The following is a 17,493-nucleotide window of genomic DNA, read 5'->3' on the forward strand; positions in this document are numbered from 1 at the left end:
ATCTCATCCATATAATGAAAAGCTACTCTTATATTAGTCAGGAGTTTATACGTCTCTCTAACTGCCTTGTTAATGTGTTTTTCAGGTGACAAACTGTCCTGGACCAGCACTCCCAAATATTTCTTGTCTCTCGCTTTTGTGACTGGTTCGTTACCCATCAAATAATTCAATGATGGCCTCTTCGTACTTTTACCAATTTCCAATATTTACATTTCTTTGCATTGAGGTTCATTTCCCACATCCAGCTCCAATCGTGTATCCTATCCAGATCCTCCTGCAGCATTATACAATCCTCCTCAACCTCTACCTTCCTCAAGATCTTTACATCATCAGCAAACAGACTTGCATAACTGTTCACTCCATCTACCACATCATTTACGTAAATCAGGAACATTACTAGCGCCAACACCGAGCCTTGAGGGACTCCACTTGTTACTTCCCTCCATCCAGACATCCTGTCCTTTCTTACTGTCCTCATTTGTCTGTCTCTCAAAAAGTCTCTCATCCATTCCAGGAGTTTCCCCTTCAGTCCTCCTATATATTCTACTTTCCACATTAGTCTCTTATGAGGTACCTTGTCGAAGGCCTTCTCCAAGTCTAAATATACACAATCCACCCAACCATCTCTCTCTTGTACCACGTCATTCGCTCTTGAGTAAAAGCTCAACAAGTTAGAAACACATGACCTTCCACTTCTAAATCCAAACTGACATTCATCCAAAATATTCATCTCTTCTAGATATTTTATCAATCTATCTTTCAGGATTCTCTCACACAATTTTGTGACCATGCTGGTTAGAGACACTGGTCTATAATTCAGGGGTTCATCCCTGTTTCTTCCCTTATAAACTGGTACCACATTTGCCCTCTTCCATTCTTGTGGCACTTTCCTCTCTTCAGAGAACACACGATTAGACTGTAAATTTTATCCGCCAGTTGTTCTCTGCATTCCTTCAGTACCCAATTAGAAATTCCATCAGGTCCTGGGGCTTTCCTTACATCTTGAGTTTCCAGTAATTTATACACTTCCTGTATCTCCATGTTTATATCTTCTATCACTTGTACATTTCTAATCACTTCCTCCCCTTCCACAAATTCTTTTTCATTAGTGAAAACCAATTGGAAACATTTGTTCATTACTTCAGCTTGCACTGCTGCATCTTCATAGACCTCTCCTTTTCCTTTCAGTTTGGTGATTCCTTCCTTTTGTTTCAGTTTGCCATTAATAAATCTATAAAACAATTTGGGTTCATCCTTACATTTGTCTATTATACCTTTTTCAAAATTCCTTTCTTCCTCTCTACGTATTCTTGTGTATTCATTTCTATTTCTTTTATATTCTTCCTTTGTTCTGGTGTTACCTCTCTTTCTCCAGTTGTTCCAGGCCTTATCTCTCTCTTTTTTTGCTATCATACACCTTCTATTAAACCACTCCTTTTTCCTATTTTCTTTCCCTCTTACTCTTGGTTCTTAACTAATTGTTTTTACCTAATTGTATCTTTACAGGAATGAGTCAAGCTCATACCGTCCCGTGTTTTAAACCATATTTACTGTACATATCCTTAAATTTGTGAATTGTTTTGGCACATACTATTTCATTCGGTAGTGCATTCCACTGATCAATTGCTCTATTTGGAAAATTAAATTTCCTTACTTCTTTATCACCTCCCTTTTCATGCAGTATTTTGCACTGACCTCTTGCTGATGCATCCCCATAGGTTAAGTAATCATTTATGTCTATTTTCTCCTTCCCTGATATGCATTTATATGGCATAATTATGTCACCTCTTTTCCTTCTCTCCTGTAGTGCTGGTAGATTCAGTTTTTTTAGTCTTTCTTCATAGCCTAGATCCCTTAACCTTGGTACTCATCTTGTAGCGGCCCTTTGAACTTTTTCAATCTTGTCTATGTGTCTTTTGAGATGAGGACTCGAAACTACTGATGCATACTCCACGGTTGGTCTGATGAATGAAGTTATTATCTTTCTTAGCATGTCTTCATTTATGTATGTCAACGCTATTCTCATATTTGCAAGCAGTGTATACATGTTCCGTACCTTCTCACTGATGTGGTCAGCCGGAGACAGTCTGTTATCGATAATCACACCTAGGTCCTTCTCTCTTTCTGATGTGTGTAGGGTTTTATTTCCTAACTTATAATCCCAATCAGGTCTTTTCCTCTTTTACCAAACTTGATTACATGACACTTGTCCACATCGAATTCCATTTGCCATGTATTACTCCATTCATGTAGTTTATTTAATTCTTCTTGTAGCTCTTTACAAGAGTCTGTGTTAGTAATTCTCCTTTGTATTTTTGCATCATTGCAAACATATTTAGATAGCTTTCAATTCCAGTGTTACTGTCTATATCATTCATATACACTAAAAACATGATTGGTGCCAGCACTGAGCCCTGTGGAACTCCGCTAGTCACTTCTCTCCATGAAGAGTAATTTCCTCCTAGTACTGTTCTCATTTCTCTTTTTATGGGAAAATCTTGCATCCAACAATACAGTTTGCCTCGAATTCCACCTTGATGGTACAGTTTCCATAAAAGTCTTTGGTGTGGTACTGTGTCAAATGCTTTCTTGAAATCTAAATCGATACTGTCCACCCATCCTTATCTTTCCTGTAATGTGCCTGTTACTCTGTCATAGTACCTCAACAGATTAATAACACATGATTTTCCTTTTCTGAAACTAAAATGTCTTTCTGTTATCATATTGTGTTCTAGATGATTTACCCAAGCTTCTTATAAGCTTTTCTAATACCTTGCTTATAACACTGGTTAGTGATACTGGTCGGTAGTTGAGTGGATTTTGTCAAGTCCCTTTCTTGAATAAGGGAACAATGTTTGCTTTCTTCCAAATATCAGGTAGTTTACCTTGTCTCAAGGATTTCTTGAAAATTATAGATAATGGTTTACTTAACTCCTTTACACATTCATGTAGCACCCAACATGAAATTTCATCAAGACCACTTGCTTTTCCTCTGTCTAATTTACTTAACTCCTCCTGTATTACTTTTTCTGATATTTGTACATCTGGTAGTATGTGTGGGCATGCATGTTTCACACAGTCCCTCTCAAAATTTTTCTCTTCTGTAAAAACTGATTGGAAATTCTTATTTAGTGCTTCACAAATATCCTTCTCTTGTGTATAGGTGATTCCCTCGTCTGTAATGGATTGTATTTTATCTTTTACTTTGGTTTGGTACTGATGTAGCTGTAAAACAGCTTTGGCTCATCACTGCTTTTATTTATGATATCCTCCTCAAACTGTTTTTGGGCTTCCCTCCTTATTCTTGTATAATCGTTTCTTGCCTGTTTGTAATTATTATAAGCCCTTTCACTATTGTGTCTTCTGTATCTATTCCACAACAAATCTCTCTTTTCTTTTGAGTTTTTACATTCTGTATTGAACCATTTCTTTATTTTCTTTTCTGCTTCTTTGTGCTGTGGGATGTACTTCTGGACTCCTATTTCATAAAGTTCACAGAATTTTTCATATATAGCATTTAAATCTTGTCCTCTAAGCTCCTTTTCCTAAGCAATTTCTAAAAAGTACTTCTTTAGGTCATGATACATTCCCTTTTTATAATTTAGGCTCTTTTTGTAACTTTCATTGCTGTTAACTATGTCATATGCAATCCTGAAGTTGCAATTTAGTACTGCATGGTCGCTTTTGCCGAATGGAGGGTGGTATATAATATTGTCAATATCGTTTTCTAGACTAGTAAATATAACATCTAGCACTGAGGGTACATCGAGTCCTCATTTTCTGGTGCTTTCCCTTCATGTTGCATTAGGAAAAACTCCTGCACGAGATCCAGGAGCTTTTGGTCCCAACAGCTTTCGTGGCTTATTATATCTAGAGTATTCCAATTTATATTTATTAAAATCTCCAGTTAGTATAATTCTTTCCAATTTCTTTTCCATTCTGTGTAGTAATGCTCTTAAACTATGAATTGTACTCTCCGCCAGGTCCGAATACTCGCCTCTTTCCCATGTGTTTGATCTAGGTGGTATGTACAAATTGACTACAATTACTTACCCTTCAGACGTATTGATTTCTACTGCAATCAGTTCTACTTGTGAGGGTATATCTAGTTCTATTTCTTTGACTTTTAGATGTTTCTTAGTTAATATTATAATTCCATCCATCCATCCATCATCCAATCTTACATTGCCCCATGAGGAGCGTAGGAGCCCGGGGCTAGGCAGTTGGTCTTGACATTTAAGATGAGAGTGAATATAATTCCTCCTCCTTTTTTTAAGTTCCTATCTCTTCTCCATATATTGTATTCCTCTAAGTTTAGGATGTCATTAGATATCCTTAGTGTTAACTTTGTTTCAGTTAGGCATATTATATGTGGTTCATTTTCTCTGACATAATCATTCATCTCTAATAATTTAGATACCATTCCATCCACATTTGAGTACATCAACTTAATCATCTTGTTTATATACTTATCATTATTTGGTTCTACTACCTTCCTCCTTTTTATTCCTTCCTGTTTATGTACCACTTTCGTACCTGGAATCCAATTACCTTGTAAAAAAATGTATTTTTGTCCTCCTCAGATCTTCCCTCATTTTTTTTTTGCTTCCTCCCTCTTCTCTTTCAGTGATTCCAGTTCCTCTTGTGTTAGGCATCTTTTTATCCATACATTTTTGAACTCCTCTTTTTCCATAAGATTCTTTGCATTTTTTATTATCTCCTCCACAGTGTTTACACTCTAGAAGGTTACCTTTAGGAATCTTGACTTGTTTCTTTCGTATTTCCTTAACCTTTTGTGTTCCTCTATGTCTTTACTACAGATTTCCTCTGATACTTCTTTCAATATGCTCATTACATTTGCCATCTCCTTTTTGTCTCTTGAGATCTTGTTTTTTACTTCTTCCTCTTCTATACCAGTGATTACTATAGATTTGTTGATGTCTGCTGAATCTCTGACTAATTTAGGATTGTTTTGGATTATTCTTTTCACTTCCTTTTTAATGCTTTTTTCTTCCATCCTTGTTTCTAAGTTTTTACTTTCACAATTTCAGCATATGTGGTTTCCACATCATTTTTGTAGCTTTGCACTGCTTCATTCACCTGTGTTATCTTCTCCTCAGTATCACTGCTCTGGTCTATCAGACTGCTTACTTGCCTAATTGTTTCTGTATCATTTTTTAACTCTTCCATAATACTCTCGTGGTTTACTACTGTACTTGCCATTTCACTAATTTTTCTTCTAAGTGAACCCAATTCTACTGTCAGCTCATCTATGGTTGTGTCTTCTTGTTGACTTCCTTTCCTAATTTTTTTATTTCTTCCTTTTGCAAGTGCATCTGTTTCTTAATTTCATCAATCTCATTTTGAAAAGCCATCTCTAGTCTGTGTACTTGTTCCACCAGTTTATTATGAGTCTCCATTTCAACCAGTTCTTGGTAGAAATCATTGTCCTGCTTTATACCTTTATCCCTTTCATTTTCTAAATTTGCTTTACTAAAGTATGTGGTCATTATGTAGTACGAAAAGCACATATAGTACTGTACTTACTTTCCCTGGGGCAGTTGTAGACTAAACAAACGATCAGCTGATTTAGCGCATTCTTGCGCTACTTTGTTCTCTTTACTGTTTGAACAAGTCTTACTTAAAACTTCTTTTTTACATTAGAACACCATTTACTCTAACCTGGCACAGAGCTTGACTCATATATAGATATTAATTTAGGTAATCCCACTGGCCAAGTTGGCCAGGTATGGAGTGGTGTCGACATGCGTGTGTCTGCTCCCCTCAGTGTGTGTGTGTGTGTATGTGTGTGTATTTACCTATTTACCTATTTGTAGTATACAGGAATTGAGCGATGCTCGTGTTGTCCTGTCTCCATATCCACGTTTATCTAGTCTAACTTTACACACATGAATGTTTTTCTCATGCACCACCTTTTCATCTAAGTCGTTCTAAATACTTATGTATTTACCCAATATACCTAATTGTGATACACACGAAATGTGCTATGCTCGTGGGTTCCCAACACTGTTTCTCAGTAAGTCAAATTTAGCTTGAAACTCGTTTAAGTTTTTAAACTGGACAATCTCTTTGTCCAGGCTATTCCATAAGTCTATACTTCTGTGTGTGTGTCTGTGTGTGTGTTCTTACCTAATTGTACCTAATTGTATCTTTACAGGAATGAGTCAAGCTCGTACTGTCCCATGTCTTAAATCATATTTATCGTACATATCCTTAAATTTGTGAATTGTTTTGGCACAGACTATTTCATTCGGTAATGCATTCCATTCATCAATTGCTCTGTTTGGGAAACTGAATTTCCTTACGTCTTTATCACCTCTCTTCTTATGCAGTTTTTTGCAGTGTCCTCTTGCTGATGCATCTCCAAATGTTAAGTAATCATTTATGTCTATTTTCTCCTTCCCTGATATGCACTTACATAGCATTATCATGTCACCTCTTTTCCTTCACTCCTGTAGTGTTGGTAGATTCAGTTTATTTAGTCTTTCTTCGTAGCTTAGGTCCCTTAAGCTTGGTATCCATCTTGTAGTGGCCCTTTGAACTTTTTCAATCTTGTCTATGTGCTTTTTGAGATGAGGACTCCAGACTACTGATGCATATTCCAGGGCTGGTCTAATGAATGATGTTATTATCCTTCTTAGCATGTCTTCATTTATGTATGTGAATTCTATTCTCATATTTGCAAGCAGTGTATACATATTCCGTACCTTCTCGCTGATGTGGTCAGCCGGAGATAGTCTGTTATTGATGATCACACCTAGGTCTTTCTCTCTTTCTGATGTGTATAGGGTTTTATTTCCTAACTTATAATCCCAATCAGGTCTTTTTCCACTTTTACCAAACTTGATTACATGACACATGTCCACATTGAATTCCATTTGCCATGTACTACTCCATTCATGAAGTTTATTTAATTCTTCTTGTACCTCTTTACAAGTGTCTGTGTTAGTAATTCTCCTTTGTATTTTTGCATCATCTGCAAACATATTCAGATAGCTCTCATTTCCAGTGTTACTGTTTATATCATTTATATACACTAAAAACATGATTGGTGCCAGCACTGAACCCTGTGGTACTCCACTAGTCACTTCTTTCCATGATGAGTAGTTTCCTCTTAGTACTGTTCTCATTTCTCTTTTCCTGAGAAAGTCTTGCATCCAACAAAACAGTTTGCCTCGAATTCCTCCTTGATGGTACAGTTTCCATAAAAGTCTTTGGTGTGGTACTGTGTCAAAAGCTTTCTTGAAATCTAAATAGATACTGTCCACCCATCCTTCCCTTTCCTGTATTGTGTTTGTTACTCTGTCATAGTAGCTCAACAGATTAGTAACACATGATTTTCCTTTTCTGAAATCAAACTGTCTTTCTGTTATCATACTGTGTTCTTCTAGATGATTTGCCCAAGCTTTTCTTATAAGCTTTTTTTACACCTTGCTTACAACACTGGTCAGTGATTCTGGTCGGTAGTTGAGTGGATTTTGTCTATTTCCTTTCTTGAATAAGGGGACAATATATGCTTTTTTCCAAATATCAGGTAGTTTACCTTGACTCAAGGATTTCTTGAAAATTAAAAATAATGGTTTACTTAACTCCTTTGCACATTCTCATAGTACCCAACATGAAATTTCATCAGGACCACTTGCTTTTCCTCTGTCTAATCTACTTAATTCCTCCTGTATTACTTTTTCTGCTATTTGTATATCTGGTAGTATGTGTGAACATGCATGTTCCACATAGTCCCTCTCAAAATTTTTTTCTTCTGTAAAAACTAATTGGAAATTCTTATTTAGTGCTTCACAAATATCTTTCTCTTGTGTATAAGTGATTCCCACGTCCGTAACTGATTGTATTACATCTTTTACTTTGGTTTTGCTTCTGATATAGCAGTAAAACAGCTTTGGTTGATCACTACTTTTATTTATTATATCCTCCTCAAACCGTTTTTGGGCTTCCCTCCTTATTCTTGTATAATCGTTTCTTGCCTGTTTGTAATTATTATACGCTCTTTCACTATTATGTCTTTTGTATCTATTCCACAACAAATCTCTTCTTTCATTTGATTTTTTACATTCTGTATTGAAACATTTCTGTATTTTCTTATCTGCTTCTTTGTGCTGTGGGATGTACTTCTGGACTCCTATTTCATAAAATTCACAGAATTTTTTATATACAGCATTTAAATCTTGTCCTCTAAGCTCATTTTCCCAATCAACTTCTAAGAAATACTTCTTTAGGTCTTGATAATTTCCCTTTATATAGTTTAAGCTCTTTTTGTAACTGTCATTGCTGTTTACTGTCATATGCTATCCTGAAGTTATAATTTAGTACTGCATGATCGCTTTTGCCGAGTGGAGGATGATATATTAAACTGTTAATATCATTTTCTTGCCTAGTAAATATTAGATCTAGCATTGAAGGTACATCAAGTCCTCTTTTTCTGGTGGTTTCCCTCACATGTTGCGTTAGGAAGAACTCTTGTACGACATCAAGGAGCTTTTGGTCCCAACAGCTTTCTTGGCTAATTATATCTAGAGTATTCCAATTTATATTTGTATTGAAATCCCCAGTTAGTATAATTCTTTCTGATTTCTCTTCCATTTTATATAGTAATGATCTTCAAGTCTGAATTGTACTCTCTGCCAGGTCCTCATATTCATCTCTTTCCCATGTGTTTGATCTGGGTGGCATGTACAAATTGGCTACAATTATTTTACCTTCAGATGTGTTGATCTCTACTGCAATCAGTTCAACATGTGATGGTATATCTAGTTTTATTTCACTGACTTTTAGATTTTACTTAGTTAATATTATAATTCCTTCTCCTGTGTGTGTGTGTGTGTGTGTGTGTGTGTGTGTGTGTGTGTGTGTGTGTGTGTGTGTGTGTGTGTGTGTGTGTGTAATTCTTATGATGGGCAGATGATTGCTTCAATTGGAGGGGCATTTTCTTGTCAATTAACATCTTCAATCCAGTAACAATATATTTTATTAAATTCTTAACTATTCTTTATTTATTCTGTTTAGGAAAGACTTCTCATATAGAAGAAGATATCTGGAGATGGCAAGAACAAAATATCAATGACATCTTGAATGAGTTAACAAGTCCCAGCTGCCTATAAAACAGGAATCCTAATGAAGAAAGTATGAATACAGGATGTACTAGTAATAATAATGATGAAAATAGCATGAAAAAGTAAGAATATATAATCTAAACTAACAGCCAATCTCATATTATACCAATGAGGTGAATGGGCCCAAAGTCAAGCTAACGGAGTCTACTACAACAAGGGTGGTTGGCCGGCCTACTTGCCTTTATGGCCTTACATGCCCCCCAAAAAAACTCCAGTCACTGCTAAGAGATCAAATCCTTGGAAGGCAGTTATTCTGAATTAATTTCAATCACAACTACTAATAATGCTAGTGATTGGAAAAACTACAAAATCTCAATGGTTCATGGAAAACTGGTATTAATAATTGTTCCATTTTCATGTTTTATGAACCTAGGGTCATCCTGAAACGCCCTGGTGGATTACAGGCTGAAGTTGCCCTTTTCCTGCAGTCCACCATCCTCTTTTTAAGGGGCAGTGAGGGAGTTGTTGGCCACTAATATTACCTGGTTGTGGAGTCACCCCAGTTATATCAGTGCCGCTCTGTGAAGCCACACCTTTCTGGTGCCTGCCTAAGTGTTTCCTGATCAGCGGTAATTAAACTAACCTTTCAACTGGGGTGTTCTAACCACTAACCTTCACAACTGCACTATTCTAACCACTGACCTCAACCTAGGTGTTTTAACCATTAACCTTCTCAACTGGGGTGTTCTAACCACCAACCTTCTCAGCTGGGGTGTTCTAACCACTAACCTTCTCAACCAACGTGTTTAAACCACTAACCTTCTCAACTGGGGTGTTCTTATCACTACTGATGATGATGATGAAAATAAAAACAATAAAATCTGACTGGCCTTCAGAAAAACTGATGCCATGGAGTATTCCATGACCAGCGGTAACTGGACTATAATGATGATGGTGAGGAAAACAACAAAAACATGAACTTAATTAGTCGCAAAGAAAACAGATGCCACTGAGTGTTCCTTGATTGGTGATAAATGAACTAACCTCCTCTGCAGCAGCAAGAAGACGGCGTACATGACTGATGAAGGAAGGAAGCAGGACCCGCCGGCATGCTGGCATCTTGAAGAGTTCAGAGTGGATCACCTCATTTATGGTCATTAATCGCTGTTTCGGGATCCGACGAGTGTCAAGGTTGTCCACCATACTCACTATGATTCCACTGAAGGGGAAAACCACCACCATCATCAATATTATCACCATTAAAGTCAACATGCAACGTTGGGTCTGGTTAGTACTTGGATGGGTGACCGCCTGGGAACACCAAATGCTGTTGGCATCCCTACGTGTCAAGTGGGGTTGGTGGAGGATTAGTGCCCCTCCCTGTAAAACAATTAACTCTAAGCCCTTGGCCACCCCGTCTGGGATACATGGCGTCTGGCAATGAATGAATGAATGAACCATCATCCAAGTCATCATTATCAGCATCATCATAATCACCATTCTTCCCAAAATACTTATCACCAACAAAATGGTTGTGTAGTATTCAAAAAGATGATAATCTATCTATTTATCTATCTATTGCCAGACGCCTTAATTCCGTAAGGGGTGCCCATGAGCAACTCGCCTCCATGTCGCCCTCTCCCCCGCCATTTCATTGCCTTGCTCTCAGCTCACACACCCCCTCTCTCATATACCTCTCCACTCCATCCCTCCATCTCATCCTTGGCCTCCCCCCCTCCCTCTCCCCCCTCTCCACCTCACTCACATACACTTTCCCCATCAGTCTCTCTCTCCATCCTCTCCACATGGCCAAACCACCTCAATGTGTTTCCCCTATCGCTTCCCATCACATCCACATCCACATCACAACACTCCTTCACTTCCTCATTTGTCAGTCTCTCCCTTCATGTGACTCTACATGCTCCTCTCAAGTAACTCACTTCCACTGCTCTCACTCTTGACTTCTGTCCCTCCAACAAGGTCCAAGTTTCACTTCCATAAGTTAGAGTTGGTATCACAATACTGTCATGTAGTAGCTTTTTAACCTCACTGTACATTAACTGACTTCATTTATCACGAAGATCATAACTTTACACTTCCCTACAATCACCTTTAGATTCCGTTTCCTACACACTCTCCCAAACTCATTCATCAAGCATTGCAGCTCCCCTTTGTCTTCACTTAACAACATAGTATCATCTGCAAACAACAATACACGGAGTTTCCAAACACTGTCCTCTCTCACTAGGGCCATTCCAACATCCACTGCCCTACCTTGTATCTCTTTTATTACCCTATCCACATACAGATAGAACAATCATGGAGACATGACACATCTGTGTTTCAATCCAACCTTCAAATATTCACTCATTTCACTATTCACAAGCACTGCAGCCTTAGCACCCATATACATATTCTTCACGGCCTTCAACAACTTCCCATCTACTCCATATATTCTTAATACTTTCCTCATTCCCTGTCTATTCACCCTGTCTTATGCTTTCTCCAAATCCATGAAGGCTCCATACACCTTCTTTCCCCTCTCTACAAACTTTTCCACTAAAGATTTAAGAATGAATATCTGATCTACACAACCTCTTCCACTCCTAAAACCTCCCTATTCTTCTCAAACTAATTCCTCTGTCATTTTCCTAACTGTCAATAAGTATCTTACCATACACTTTTCCTGTTACACTAAGAAGACAAATGAGGCGTCTCGTGGGCAAGGGGCGAATGCGCCATTTTCTTACTTTTGAGTTATGAGCATTTAAAGTTCAGGTATAGGTGGCAGATATAGAATATTACAGAATAGCATGTTATTATATATCATTAGAATCCTCTGGAAGAGGCAAATTTATACTGCAGGAAAATAGAAAACACACACACACACACACACACACACACACAGTAAAACACGCGATGGTGTTTTTTCAGCATATAGTAATTATTGTTCAATCAGCTTGAAATTCATTCCTGTATTAGATGTAAATGAAACTAAGATACTGTGAAAATTTCAGCCAAAAATTCCTATAATTAATATTTTTCCTATAATTATTAAAAATTTTCATCTCCTTATCAGCAACAGGTTGTTTCATTGTGTTTATGATAACCATTATATTGTTAATGACTGACACAATGAAGTTATAATACTCACCAACTACAATATTTACAACTCCAACCGCACACCAAGATGAAGAGGGGGGGGGGGGGCCAATGGTTAGTAGTCAAAGACGTCATCGGAGTGTAAACAAAGCCAGGCATCACTCATGTGCTTGGCGGGATGACTAGCAGGGGTGCTAGCGCGCGTCTGATTGGCTGAGAGGCGGCTCTTTAACTCTGACAGAGGTAGCCGCTCGTCCATTTGCTGGGCCGCGTGCCGACATTCACCCCTACCGCTCTGAAATCCCAGACCCTCCCCGCCCTCCTCCTCCCCTCCACGTGTGCAAAACAAGGGAGATTGAACCTAGAATTCTGAACCCACATGGGTCGGAATCAGAAAACGCTCTTCACCACAAGATTTTCAGTGCTTCCACCTAGCAGAAAACATGCATAACTCATTTTTGATGGGGGTGCCACGTTCGCCCCTTGTCCACGAGACGTCTCAAATGCCCCTTTCATTACAACACACGTCTTTTTCTCCTTTTACTTTGTAAATGGAAGTAATTATACCTAACTTCCAAGCTTCCGGGACTCTACCTTCCTCCCAGGCCAATCTGCACATCTTCCACATCCATTCTACTACTATCTCTCCCCCATGCTTCAGCATTTCACTACACACTGTATCCATTCCTTGGGCTTTCCCCATTTTAACTTTCTTCACTGTTCCACAACTTCCATCCTACTGACTTCTTCCTCTCTTCTCAAATCCCTCCTTCTCCCAGCCATTCCCCCCAGCCACTTATACTTGCATTACTTTCAATCTATAAGTTCAACAATTCCATAAAGTGTTCTCTATTTGCTCACTTTTTCTCCCTTCTCCACTAGTAATCTACCATTTCTACCTTTCACTCTCTGACTAACTTGTTTGGCACCCTGTCTAACTCTCTTTACCTCTTTCCAGAACATTTTCTTACACTCCCTCTACTTTACACTCAAGTTCCTTCCAAATTCCTCATCCATTCTCTTCTTACTCTCTGTTACTAATCTTTTCACCTGCATCTTCCTCTCTACACATAACTCTCTCTTCCGTCTCTCAACTTCCTCCATGCCCCTGTTTCTCATCCACTCACTATATGCTTTCCTCATTAGTGCCACAGCCTCTCTCACCTCTTCATTCCACCATGCTGTTCCCTGTACCACCTTTCGTCTTCTCTTCACCCCACACACCACCTCACATGCTGTACATATTTCTTCTGTGAATATCTTGCACACACCATCCACATCCCCCATTTCCTCCAATCCATATTTACCCAACCATTCCTCCACTTCTCCCTTACATTTTGCCTTTTATCCCTCTTCTTGTAACTTTTCCACTCTCCTTGTATGAACTACTTCCTCCTGTCCTTCTCTTCCTCTATTTCTCCATTTCATTTGGACCCAGATTCTCACCACCACCAAGTAATGGTCAGAAAGTCCACTACACCAACCTCTATATACTCTTCCATCCATTATGTACCTTCCCATATCTATCTATCTATCTATCTATTTATCTATCTATCTATTTATCTATCTATCTATCTATCTATCTATATATATATATATATCTATATCATCATCATCATCATCATCAGCCATTACAAGTCCACTGCTGAACAAAGGCCTCCCCCAACCTTCTTCACGAATTCCTTGACTGGGCCAATCTTTGCCACGTTTTCCCTGCAAATTTCTCTATCTCATCTCTCCACCTCCTGTCTGGCCTTTTTCTGCTACGCTTACCATCTCTTGGTGTCCAGTCAGTCAACCTCTTGCTCCATCGATTATCCCTTGTTCTTGCTACATGGCCTGCCCACCTCCATTTATGTTCTTTTATAACTTCTTTAATATCTTTGACTTTAGTCTGCTCTCTCACCCAAGTTGATCTTTTCTTGTCTCTTAAAGATATTTCCAACATTGACTTTTCCATTGCTCTCTGAGAACGAATTAATTTATTTTCCATCGATTTTGTCAGTTTCCAAGTCTCACAACCATACGTCATAGCTGGAATTATACATTCGTTATATACTTTTCGTTTCATACAAACTGGCAAGCTATTTTTCATAATGTCTCTATGTTTACCAATTGTAATGCATCTTTTTACTTTGCTATCATTATCTTTCATTAATTTTAGTATTTGTCCCAGGTAATTGTACTCCTCAACTTCTTCAAGAAATTCTCCACTTATTCTTATGACGCTCTTTGGTGTTTGAGGATTAAACATTACTTTAGTTTTACTCCAGTTCATCTTTAGCCCTACTTTGAGACTTTCTCTGTTCAGGTCATTTAACATTTCTTGCAATGTCTCTGCTTTTTCTGAGATTAGGACAATGTCATCTGCAAATCTTAAATGGTTTAGCTTTTCTCCATCTATGTTTACCCCGTTGTTTTCCCAGTCTAGCTTTCTGAAAATACTTTCTAGGCATGCTGTAAATACCTTTGGTGAAATTGTATCTCCCTGACACACGCCCTTCTCAATCTTAATTTTCTCGAAGTCCTTATGTAATTTAACTGAAGCAGTTCCCTCTTTATATATGTTTTCGAGCAGTTTTACAATGTTCTCATTCACTCTTTGTTCTGGCACTGAATTTATAATTGCCATGTGCTCCACTGAGTTGAAAGCCTTTTCGTAATCAACAAAACCTAAGCACAGTGGTTTATTATATTCTGCAGTTTTCTCAATTAGCTGATTCATTGTGTGCAGATGATCAGTAGTCGAGTACCCGCGTCGGAATCCTGCCTGTTCACGAGGTTGGTTTTCCTCCAATATATATATATATATATATACTGTGGAAGCAATGAAGAAAGTTAAATCAGGGAAAGCCCCAGGAATTGATGGAGTGTGTGGTGAAATGCTGAAGCATGGGGGAGAGATAGTAGTAGAATGGATGTGGAAGATGTGCAGATTGGCCTGGGAGGAAGGTAGAGTCCCGGAGGATTGGAAGTCAGGTATAATTATTCCCTTGTACAAAGGAAAAGGGGAAAAAGAAGTGTGTGGTAATCATAGGGGCATTTGTCTTCTTAGTATAATAGGAAAAGTCTATGGTAGGATACTTATTGACAGAGTTAGAGAAAGAACAGAGAAATTAGTTGGAGAAGAACAGGGAGGCTTTAGGAAGGGAAGAGGTTGTGTAGATCAGATATTCATTCTCAGATCTTTAGTGGAAAAGTTTCTAGAGAAGGGAAAGAAGTTGTATGCAGCTTTCATGGATTTGGAGAAAGCATATGACAGGGTGGATAGACTAGGATTGTGGAAAGTGTTAAGAATATATGGAATAGATGGGAAGTTGTTGAATGCTGTGAAGAGTATGTACGATGGTGCGAAGGCTGCAGTGCGTGTGGATGGTGAACTACGTGAATTTTTCTCTTTGAAAGTTGGTTTGAAACAGGGATGTGTCATGTCTCCATGGTTGTTCAATCTGTACATGGATGGGGTAATAAAAGAGGTACAAGGTAGGGTAGTGGATGTTGGAGTGGCCCTGGTGAGAGAGGATAGTGTTTGGAAACTCCCTGTACTGTTGTTTGCAGATGATACCGTGTTGTTGAGTGAAGACGAAGGGGAGCTGCAAGGCTTGGTGGATGAGTTTGAGAGAGTGTGTAAGAAACGGAATCTAAAGGTGAATGTAGGGAAGAGTAAAGTGATGGTCTTTGAGAGAGGTGAAGTTAGTGAATGTACAGCGAGGTTGGATGGTGAGGAATTGGAAAATGTGAGTACGTTTAAGTATTTGGGTAGTGTGATGAGTAAGGATGGAGGTTTGGAGGGTGAAGTGCTTGAAAGGGTACAGCAGGGAAGAAAGGTTGCTGGTTCTTTGAAAGCAGTGATAAGAAACAGGGAAGTGAGCATGGAAGTGAAAAAGTTACTACATGACAGTATTGTGATACCAACTCTAACGTACGGAAGTGAAGCTTGGACGTTGTTGGAAGGACACAAGTCAAGAGTGAGAGCCGTGGAAATGAGTTATTTAAGAGGAGCCTGTGGAGTCACATGGAGAGACAGGCTGACGAGTGAGGATATAAAGGAGCGTTGTGGTGCTGATGTGGATGTGATAGGAAGCGTTATGAGGAACACACTGAGGTGGTTTGGCCATGTGGAGAGGATGGAGGGTGAAAGACTGACAAAGAGAGTGTATATGAGTGAGGTGGAGGGGGAGAGAGGGAGGGGGAGGCCGAGGATGAGATGGAGAGATGGGGTGGAGAGGTATATGAGAGAGGGGGGTGTGAGTTGGGAGCAGGGGAGTGAAATGGCGGGGGACAGGGAGACTTGGAGGCGATTTGTTTGTGGCCACCCCAAACGAGATTGAGGCGTCTGGCAATAGATAGATAGATAGTATATATATATATATATATATATATATATATATGGAGCCTCTGTGGTACAGTGGTAGAGTGTGCGTTTCGTACACGGGTGGATCAGGGTTCGCGCCCCGCCAGGGTAATAAACTTTGGGAGTGTTCACCCGGCCACGTACTGCATTGGCGGACACAAGGGATGCTGTGGTTGAACCAGTGTCACTTACTGTAAAGTATGCTTGCACCCACTCGGCTTGAACGGGCCGATTACACTTGGTTCACAGACTACACACACATCCAAAGCCACTCCAACACTACAGTTACACTTACAAGCACTTCTCACCCCACATACAATCTCTACCAGACAGTCTAAGCCACTTGGTAGAGATACATTGGCTGTATCGTCCCGACTTCGGTCGGGATAGGCCGATCCTGCAGTGGATACTCAAATGGCTGATGATGATATATATATATACATATATATATATATATATATATATATATACACACACACTCAAACCTTGATTTAAGGGACTAAATGGGGAATCAACCTGTCTCTTACTTGAAAATGTCCCTTGTTTTACAACATATATAGAGAATCTTACTATGAAATGCAATGACTGTTTAACTTACCTTACTTACTCACATGATTCTATATAATATTTTACGGGTACTGTATAAAGAAACATAATGTGTACAAACTAGAAATTACGTATCTTTTTTTAATGGTCTTGTCTGTTTGTCAGGTAGAATATGGAGTCCCCTAAATCCAAAATCCCTTAAATGCAGGTCCCTTAAATCAAAGTTTGAGTGTGTATGTGTATGTATATATATATATATATATACAGTATACTGGTAATTCCTTAATTGACACGAACATTTTTCACGCGATTTTGGTTATCCACAAATTTTTCGTACAATAATTAAAACATAAAATTATAGTATTCAAATAAATAATTTTAATATACAAGAGGAATAAGTAA

Source organism: Coenobita brevimanus, chromosome 85, assembly GCF_032717465.1.
Source record: "Coenobita brevimanus isolate Jiangsu-jjx chromosome 85, ASM3271746v2, whole genome shotgun sequence".
NCBI lineage: Eukaryota > Metazoa > Arthropoda > Malacostraca > Decapoda > Coenobitidae > Coenobita > Coenobita brevimanus.